The 10,958-nt window shown below is 34.9% G+C and overlaps 2 long non-coding RNA genes across 2 annotated transcripts; one reads left to right on the top strand and one right to left on the bottom strand.

Annotated features, from left to right (window-relative positions):
* Positions 1 to 2,632: 2,632 nt before the first annotated feature.
* LOC110737381 lies at positions 2,633 to 3,764 on the bottom strand. Its single transcript, XR_002514381.1, has 2 exons — positions 3,355 to 3,764; positions 2,633 to 2,934 (listed from the first exon to the last, which is right to left on the bottom strand). It is a non-coding gene; the product is annotated as an uncharacterized LOC110737381 (long non-coding RNA).
* Positions 3,765 to 5,226: 1,462 nt separating this feature from the next.
* LOC110737380 lies at positions 5,227 to 6,407 on the top strand. Its single transcript, XR_002514380.1, has 2 exons — positions 5,227 to 5,385; positions 6,003 to 6,407. It is a non-coding gene; the product is annotated as an uncharacterized LOC110737380 (long non-coding RNA).
* Positions 6,408 to 10,958: the final 4,551 nt, after the last annotated feature.

Genomic DNA, 10,958 nt, shown 5'->3' with positions numbered 1-10,958 from the left:
AAACTAAAAAATAAAAATCCTAGCCACCCCCTTCCCCACCCATTGCTAGCCTCCCCACCAGTTCCCCTGCCACGGGCCACCCGGAGACCACTCCCTCCACTTCCCCCGGCGCCGGCGACCCCACGCCCTTTCTCTCTCCCACCAATGACACCAACCTTTCCCCTTTTCCGCTTACCCACCCACTGCAAACCCTTGACCAATCAAATCACCCCAACTCAGCTCACAACCAAATGTATGCCTTCTGAAAAATAAACCCCCATTTACTAGTAATTAATTGACTCGAACCCAACTCAGTAGTGGGTTCTACATCGAGATTGAGCTTAATGAAGCGATTGATTTGAAATATGATGAAAAACCCATCATCGAAAACAGGGGAATTATTAGCTTGACGCCATTAATGGTGACATCGTCATCGAACGAAATTGGAGGAAGTAATGGAGAGTGAATTGTAAGGAGCAGAGTAGGGAGTTGGACGCATAAGAGATAGATTGAAGGTCAATGAAGGAATAGAAGCGAGGGCAAAAATGGAATTGGAGAAGAGAGAGGGTTGGCCAGAATCAGTGAAAAGGAGTCGGAGAGACTGAAGAAGGTGGCGGAAGAAACGACGGAGATGAGAGGTTGAGAGATGAAAAGGGCACGTGACATGGTCAACGCCGGAAAATAAAAGTCAACGATGACTTTTCGACCAAAGATAGTCTCTTACAATATTTACCCTTATATAAGGTAGTTTCTTACAACATTTTTTTATTAGGTAGTTTCTCACAAAAAAAAGTGCATTATAAGGTAGTTTTTCACAAAATGTCTTATACAGTGACCGAGTAACCTCCATAACATTGATTGAATAACTCTTATAACGCTGATGAAGCAATTGATATAACACCGACATAGTAACCCTATAACACTAACGAAATAATCCCTATAATGGTTGGCCATACCGTGTGGCCGACCACATATAAGAATTTGTATATTCTAATTAGACTATATAAGGCCTAATTTTTGGGATAGCCATCTAATCATGCTGAACTAAGACAAGGGTTTTAGGTTAACTAATTATGAAAAAAGGGCTATGATAAAGGGCTTTAAGGGCACCTTTACCGTTTCCACTTTGGGCTCCAAAAAAATCCAAGACCCCACTATTGCTTATGTATTGACAAAATAATATTATTTATATACTTAACGTACCTTATAACCATACGACACATATATATATATTTTTTTTATCTGGTGGTCATTGTATCATAAGTTACGTAACACATGATTACAATGATTAGCTGGTGCACTACAGTATACAAGTTGCTAATTTAGCATTAATTCAAAATTTTTAAAAGGCCAAAACGCACTTCAGTAATGTAATTAGTATGAAGGCACCTTAAGATAACGAAGATATGTTATTATATTAATTTATAACACTTTTTTTGTAGTCGTAATCTACAAGATTAGATATGACTTATTTATAATACTTTAAGCTAGTAGAATTTGGATTTTAAGTACAATCGTTTTGGCTTTTTAACTAGTGACTAGTGTACCCATCAAGAAATCAACCTTTTAACTAATGTTAGACTAGTTTATGTCCTTACCCAAAAAAAATAAAAAATAAAAAAAAATAAAAATCCTGTTTAATTACTTATAAACTCTGTCTAAAAAATAAGAAAAATTTTCAATGGTGACCTTCAAGTTTATTTTTGCTAAATACATATGGCGACCTCCCTTTTTTTCTATTTTACAAATTGACCCTAATTAAGAAATTTATCTCACTTATGACATTAATGAGTGTAATTAAGTTATTAAAAAAAAAAACTTATTTATAGTTAGCTTGAAAAAAAAAAAAAAAAAACTAAACAGAAAAACCTTCAACCCACCACCGCCTCCACCCACATCCCCCTCCAGACGTAGCTAGCACCACCTCCACCCTCACCGGAGTCACTGAACCCCCTCGTCTGAACCCTAACCTCTTAACTCTGACCATCACCTCCACCCTTTCCTCTGACACGCTCATCGAACACTTGCGTGAGCAAAATATGGGTTTTCAATTAGTTAAAGATAAATATTGAAGATGTTGAATGCCAAACTGCTGCAATTTTGAGACCAAATTGTAATTTTTGGTAGCCAAATTGTCGATTGCAGGTGGATTAAAAATCGGTTGGTGGAGGTAAATTGGTGCGTGACTGCAGCGCGATTTGTTGTTTAGTGTCTCGGTGGCTGCAAATCCGATCCGCGGCTACCGCTGCGTAAGGGTGCTTATAACCGGGTACCCGGGATTTCGGGTACTCGAAATTGAGGGTGCTCGGAAGTGCGGGTAGTTATTTGGGCCCATTACCCGACTCAGTAAAAACGGGTACCCGCTTATCAGGTACCCGCTTTCACCGGGTACCCAAATATTTAATATGTATGTTTTATTTTTCAGAAAAAAACACACATGTTGTTAATATGGCCTTAAAAACCTGCTCATTTTATTAAAAAAAAAATACTTTTTTCATTAAAAACAAATAATGACGTGTTTATTAATTTAAAAAACCTGTTGTTTTCATTTAAAAAAAACTGATGTGTTTATTTTACAAAAAAAGATGTTGTTTTCACAATAAAAAATAACCTGCTGTCTTTTTTAATAATTAAAAAAAAAACCCTGCTTCCATTAACAAAAATAACCTGATGCAATGCTTACCTATCTTGAATTATTCTCATAACTCAACCAAATTCTGATTTAGAGTACAATATGCAAACCAAAGTTCAAAGTTCAAGGTGTCCAGCTAGATAGTCCAAACAGTTTACATCAAATTAAAACAACTAAATAAATTACAAACTCCAAACAATATCTCAAAGCCACAAATAAAACTAAATGGGAGAGGGGATAATTTCAGTCACTTGTGACATCCGAGGCTTCAATAGTTTCATCAATAATAATTGTTGGTTACTCTGAGACCAAGTCTTTAATCCCTACACAAGATAAATCATACAAAAAAAAAAAAAAAAAACATAAATCAATTGTAGAATATCACAAAGGATAAAAAGCAAGTAATAGCAGCGAAATTAACCAAAAAAATGTTTTTGAATATAACTTAGGTATAATCATACATAATCAGAAAATTAACCCCGAAAATTTCGATAAAAACCCGAAAAAATGTAATTGAAAATTACTTTAGTATAATCACACATAATCAGCAAATTAACCCAACAAAATTCGAAAAAAATACCCTAAAAATGTAATTGAAAATAACTTGAGTATAATCAAACATGAGTAACGAAATTAACCCAAAAAATTCGACAAAAAACCCTAAAAATGTAATAGAAAACAACTTGAGTATAATCAAACATAAGCAAAGAAATTAACCAAAAAAATTCGAAAAATATATCAACCTTACGCGGCTGACGGCGAGGAACTGACGGTCGACGGAGGTTCGCCTGAGAGGGAGGAAGAAGGTTCGTTTCAGAGAGACTTGAGAGTGTGTGTTTGGGAATTGAGTGTGAGCAAGGAGAGAGAAGAGGAGTGAGAAGAATGTTGAGATGCGGCTACTGCTTGTCTTAGGAAGTGAGGAGAGAGAAGACTAGATGAAAGTAACCCTTATTTGAGTTCCAGCTAAGAAATTTTAAAAGAAAAAATAAAAAAAATTCGGTTATTTAACGGGTACCCGCAACTCACTATGTTCGGCTTCCAAATCTGATATTTTAACGGGTCGGGTACCCGACCCGCAAAATTGAAAAAAAAAATCAAAATTACCCATCGGGTATTTTGCGGGTCAACAACTCAGCAGGTCGGGTCAAACGGTTCGGGTATTTTTGAACACCCCTACCGCTGCATGTGCTACCGATGGTGCGCGACTAATAGTGATGTTGGTAGGTGGCTGGTTCATGCAGTGGTGTGTAAGGTGGTGATTGCGGGATGCACCAAGGGCAAGGTGGTTGATTGGTGGTTGGGCGGTGAATGTGGTTATGAGGGAAAGAAGTAGCATGGCGGGCTGGGACAGTAAGTACGTGGGCTAATGAGGGTGATGCGGTGTTTAATGTGGTTGTGCTAACAATCGGAGGAGCTCGGGGTAGTGTCGCCGCTAAGGGAGCCGGTGGCTGGATATGTTTATAACATTAGTAAAGAGTTATGATAAAGCTTATTAAAGAAACAATTTTAATTAACAAGATCTCACATGATGACTATATTTTTCCTTACATATAATATACGTGAGACGGTAAAAAAAAAAAAAATTAAATAGTGTAAATTCAAAGGGGATAAAGTAAAAATGAACGATTGAAATATATCTCTAGCTATTTACAAATATATTAAAATTATATAATTTGATAGTGTAATTTTTAATTTGATATGAGTCTAGACAAACTTTTAAATAAATCGGATGTATAATAAATATTGTACATATGTTATAAAGTTACCCCTAAAATGAGTAAAAGTTACCCTAATATGAATGAAAGTTACTCTGACATAAATTAAAGTTACGAAATATTTTCGCTATATTGATAAAAGTTAATCAAAAATTTGTAAAAGTGACCCTAAATTTGATTAAAAGTGAAACCCGAGTAAATTACTATATACCGGATGTATATAAAAGTTATTCATGAGTCTAACAAGATTCAAAAAATAATGAATATATTTTTCCCAATATAAATCAACAAAGATAATCAAGTAGGAGAGCGTTAATAGTGCAAATTTCTTAATGTTACAGCTAATACAAATTGGACGAAGAATTTACTCACTAAGTCATTATCATAATCCTTCTAAATTTTTTAATTCACGATCAATCTCCTTAAGTTTTCAAAAACAATGATAGTGTTAGGTCCAAATCTTCTTAACTTATTTTCAAATTATTTAAGTTTGGTTCATTACTGTTGTTGTTATCTGTTGTTTGCGTTGTTACTTTGTTTTCGTTTTAATTATACTACCTATTTACATTTTAATTTATCAGTTTAATTCAGCTATTTCAGCTGACTTCACCATAGTGCAGTTCATTCCAATTCAACAGATCATCATGGTGTTAGTACTTAGACAAAAAAGAAAAAAAAAAAGGTTAAGAATCTATGCTTAAATGGAAAATGATATGGCGCATAAATCATCAAAAATTTGATTGAAATCATTAAAATTTAAAATTCCATGGAATATTCCATCAAGCTAGACCCAACATAGCATAGTGGATTAGTGGAAAATTAGAATACTATTAGTTAGTGGTCCTAATTTGTGTATAATAATACCCAATTGGTCAGAAGAAAAATACTATAAATAGAGCAAACATAGTGTAGTTAATTCACCAACAATACAAGCCACAAACACACAACATACTTCATACTTAAAACACAAAGGTAAACAACTCTTCATAACAAAAACAATGGAAACCAAGGTTGGGTTCAAGAGAATCATAGTAGCACTCTTTTTCATCCTTGCAACAGGTATTTCCTTATCCATTTTAAGTTTGTCTATTCGTTTCATAAAAGCATGAAGATGCGTGCTCATAATATTAATAAATGGGAAATTCCCTGTTTCTTACACCCGATTTGCTAGTCAACAAATATCTCAGTTATGGTTATGCATAACATGATTTATTGATCACATGTCAAATTGCCACTTGATTACCTTAAAGTCCCAAAGTAATATATATATATATATATATATATATATATATATATATATATATATATATATATATATATGAAAATTTAAGATTAGTTTATTATTTTAATTTCAAAAATAGTGACAATCTTTTTTATATGTATAAAACAATGAAAAGGCTGATACAATAATTGAAATATATACTTTTTGACAAGAAATGATAGGACTTTAAGTATATTACAAACTACAAAGGAGTGTAAATTATATGATTATTGAGACTATAGAGTAGAAATACCTTCATGTTTGCTTCACCTAAAATTTTTTAGTTTCTAAATATTTCTCTGAATTATTTTAGTAATTTGTTATCTTAGATGATACGTACTAAATCATAGATATTTATGTAATATGTATAACTCACATTTAATTTACGTATATAAGTTAATTTTGTTGTACGTAGTGATGCTGCAAGTCCTTGCTGTGAAAGCTCAACAAGAGAATCCAGTGTGCGAAGAGCACCTTGGACATCCATGCACTCCTGGTGTTAGAGAATGTTGTGCTAACACTGGACGCCAATGCGTATCCGCACCATCTTTGAACGGTTTCCGGTGTATGTAAAACCGTCATCGATCACCACCACCTGCAACATTAACGACAACCTAGTCTACTGTTTTATTATAATGTCTTTCTTTTTAGTTAATCGTACTTTACTTAAGGTTGATATTTATATTAGCCTATTTAAGTGTTTCTGTATGTACTTTGATTTCTTGTTGGGTGGTGAGTTTCTGGTCTATCTTTGCCAATGATGGTATGGATAAAAATGGTTGTCTTGTGCTATAAATAAAGATTATCATTTTCTATTTTCTATTGTCTTTTTTAGTTGGATTTGTATATGTGTCATAATGGATGCCAACTATCAAAAAATAACCCACTTGATTGTATTGGATTAACGAGTGAGAAAATGAAATTCGTAACTCGAACCAAACATGACTTGATATTAACTTACAATTGATTCAACCTAGTACATAAAGACTCGAATTTATTTATCCAATATGACTACCAACATCATATTTGACTCGATAGGGATCAAAATCGAAACGAGCATCCAACTCTATTAAAGAGATGTATGGGGAATTTAAAATTGATTTAACTTTTGCAAGTGAATATTTTCATTTCATTTAACAATGAATTAACTTTTGCAAAACTTGAAACATGTAGAGAGTTGCCAACAAATCTTCAAAATATTGAAGACGCATATATGATAAATAACTCCTATTAGATTTACGATTAAGAACTAATCAAAAAGACAATAATTAGGGTTCAAATAAGAAAAAATCAAATAGATCAAGAGTTTAGAAACTATTTGACATCATTAGTTTATTATAATGATGAGAACATGAAAATAGCCAAAAGAATAAGTTTTATACTATCATATCACAACCCCTCGCGTGAGATTATGTAGGGATTGAAACATAGATTCGACATGGACCCAACCTACACAAAACTTTAATCACACTTGAAATAAGGGGTGAATGGATGATAAGATTTGAACCCATGATCTTTATGTTACAGTCCAAAATCTCAAATAATAAAGCTAATTATTGAGACTTAAGAATATGCTTCGTGCTCTATCAATATAAATTACCCCTATTTTCAAAAGTTTTTCACAATTACTACTGCATCATTTTCATAATGCTAGTGTCCTATACTATTTTGGGTGTTTTAAAAAGATCTACCCATATTGCAAATATTTAATTTTTAACTAATTGATTGGTTGTGGATTGATGATATGGGTCTAAATAAGGAAATCTCTACCTTGAATTATGCATTATGACTTGTGCTTTCCTACAGAAAAAAAAAATCAAAAAACTTAAATAATGTAAACTAAGACATGTGTTTAAAAAAAAAAAAAATCATTTTTTCTTATATTATATAATTGATTACATATGGGACTAATATTATAAAATGAAATGAGTATATTGTACAATCTTGTTTAATTTATAGATTCTAGATAGAATTGTTTGGACAAAAAAGGGCATAAGAAAAAGGTGAATTGCTAAAGGAAGAGGCAATCTGCAATGAGTGCACGGAAAGCAACTAAGGATCAAATTCAAAGTGGGATCATCTTCATAATATATCTTTTTCTTTATAATTAAGGAAGGGTTATGTATTGGCGCATAACTGCTATTTACATGGCAAGTAAATAGCAGTTATAAGGCAAAATAACTTGTACTATAGTAATGTAGAATACGTGTATAAAAGCACATCAAAAATACCACTATAAGTATAATAGTACATTAAAAATGCCACTGAAGTAATAAAAATCACAAAAACTAAGTGAATTTAACAATTAGCCCTCCTATATACATCGTAAACAAATAGAAGCTATACGTCTAGGGGTGATTGCATGATAAGATTTGACACTTGATCTATATGTTAGAATGGCTCTAATACAATGTTAAAGGACCACCTCAACCAAAAGCTCAAATACAACTATTAACAATATATATAACCCCCATTTTCAGAAGTTTTTCACAATTACTACTTGCCTTTTATACCTTTAGTAGGATTTTATCTTATGAGCATGTATTTTGTAGGAGACGGCCGTAGAGTTTCGGCCATGGGCCAATTTTGACGTTTTTGCGCTCGCTACGCAAAGCGTCGTTATTTCCAGGGGACGTATGATGTTGTGGTGTATCTTGGTGAGATAGTGGCTATTCATCAACACTCCTTAGTGGCCTTCGTTGTTCCTGCTCGCCCTCCTCGAAATATATTTAATAAGGTGAGGTTGAGGACCTTGGTGAGTAGGGCGCCAGAGGGCACGCCTTGGTGGACGCACGCTCGTCTGGAGCTATACTACTCAGAGGCCTTGCTGCCTCTTTTGGCTCCACCGCTTGTTTTGCAAGAGGGAGGAGATGAGGTATTCTTTATCTTGCGCATTAATCTCTTGTATAGCCCCCAAGCAGATGTTAATTACTCAGTTTATCTTGTAGGATGCGCACGCAGAGTTCGTCGCGCCACCTGAATCCATCATCCATCAAGGGATGTATGGCCCTTTTGAGGAGATTATTCTTCTAGCTCCTTCGGATCATCGCTTTATCGAGCAGTAGATACCTCGGCGTCAGACTTGAGTAAGTCATTTATTTTCCTTTTTACTTGCACATATATTTTTGATCGCTACTAGCTTGTCTCTTGACAGTTCTCTCGCGAGGTGGTGACGATGATGGCGAGAGGTTTAGACGCCTTTCGTTACCAACTGGTGAGATTGAGGGATCAAGCATCTTATTGTCGTGATGACACTGTAGAGCTATTTCTCTTATCCTTATCTTATGCTTTATTTGCTCATTTAGCACCTGACATGGTTTGCTTTTGCAGGGACAACCTAGTCCTCCTCATACTCGGACGAGACCTGAGGTTTGGAGAGAGAGGTTCCACTCGTCGTACCTCTTCCAGGGGTGAGGGTGGCCGATTAGAGACGGCTCCACCTGAGAGACCGGAGGGTTCGGTCTCTTCGTCTGAGGGTGCACATGTTAGGCCGGCAGGCCAAGGAGGCATGTCGTCGACTCCTTTAGGAGGTGGTGGGACATACGAGGTTGGCTTGTCGTCGCAGCAGCCGCCTCAGCCATTGGCTATTGAGCTCTAGAGTGAGTTTGGATGGGCTGGTCCTACTCTGTCGATCCCGAGTGTTGGCGATCCTAGGGTCGGTGAGGGGCATACTCCACGATTTACGTTGTTCTTTGACATTTTGGGAATGTCTCCCCATTTATATCATCCGGCACCATAGTTGTACCTGTGTTTATTTTATTTGACTTATAGGACTTTGCGAATTTGTATTCTATGAATTCTACATTAGACACATTGTACATACAACTTTATTATGCTTATTTTATCTTTGTATTTTTTAATTTTTATTTTATGTGCATGTGAGTGTGTGCAAAAAATTGTGACTAATTTTGCGCAAAAATTTCCGTCATTTTTATTATTTATGGAGTGTATCCGACTTTCTCCCCCAAAAAGAAAAAATAAAAATAAAATTTTGACTAACATAAGCCTAAAATTTATTTAAGCTTAAATTAATCGAAAAATGTTTGAAAGAAGTTAAAAACATAAAGTCGATGCAAAAAAATCGAGTCGTAATCGAAGAAATTATATGGTTTGCATACTGTCGTCGAACCGACTATCTGTCGCCAAACGCTGGAGTCGTCGTCAGACGCTGATTTTGTCGGCAGGAAACAAGCCTCGTCGCTAGACGCTGTTCTTGTCGTCTGGCGACAAACTCTTTTTCTCCGAATCCTTTCGAAAAACAAAATTGCACCAGTTTTGTGCATAAATAGCCTCCAAATCTGCCGAATTTTGTTTATTTCGAATTGATTAAAATAATAGTTATAGCTTTAATTCTCTTTAAGCAATCATGTCTAAGAGTTTTAGTGATTTTACCCGTGAGTGGTGTCGTTCTTTGACTGCTAGGGAGAGAACAGAGCTTGATTTCTTTCATATGGGAGGTATTTATGGTATTAAGGGGGGTAGATATAGATATAGATTTTATTCATACCGCCTTAGAATATTGGGATCCAGACACACATTGTTTTAGATTAGGCTATGATGAAATTAGTCCTTTACCGGAAGAATTTGGTGCCATTCTAGGCTTTCCCTCCATGGATCTTGCAGTAATTCCTAATATTAGTGAATATTATTCTAAAGATTTTGTGTGCTTCTTTAATCTGAAAGACAGAGATCTAACATATATTGTGGAGGTACTGTAGTTAATCTGAAAGAATTTGCACGCCACTATTTTGATAGACCATATTCCGAGTCTTTTTATGTTTATAGAAGAACTTTTCTCTTTTGTATGTTTAGCCAATATCTCCTCACTAGTGGTAATAATGTGAGGGTGAAGCAATTTTAGTATCTGTGATGGAACAAATTGAATCAGGGAGGAATCTAATGCCATTAATTGTCAAAGATACTATGCTTAGTTTGGATGAATTAGAAAAATCCAAAAGCACCATTTCGAGGCTCTCCATTTTTTATTACAGGTAGAAAAAAAATAATAAAAAACTTATATTTTTGTATAGTAATACTAATTATTTGCATTGAATTTTTGTAGATGTGGCTAATGGGGATACTAGAATTAATTAGTCCTCCTGACAACATTGACAAATATACTCCAAACTGCTTTGTGTAGCGAAAGAAGCGCTTTTCCATAAAGATGGGTCGCCGGGAGTGGAGCAAAATATACGTCTCTCGTGATTTTGCTATCAAATGGATCATCCCATGGTGGAAAATTGAAAAGATGGTTGGTGTCAACAAGCAAACCTTCTGCCATCTTCCAAGCTTATCCAAGATGACTTTCTATTACCCCTGCAGGGTAAAAATACAGTACAGCCTTGCTCAAACTATTCTTTCTGAAGATCTT

Source organism: Chenopodium quinoa, unplaced genomic scaffold, assembly GCF_001683475.1.
Source record: "Chenopodium quinoa cultivar QQ74 unplaced genomic scaffold, ASM168347v1, whole genome shotgun sequence".
Lineage (NCBI taxonomy): Eukaryota > Viridiplantae > Streptophyta > Magnoliopsida > Caryophyllales > Amaranthaceae > Chenopodium > Chenopodium quinoa.
This window is presented reverse-complemented; position numbering and strand designations above follow the sequence as displayed.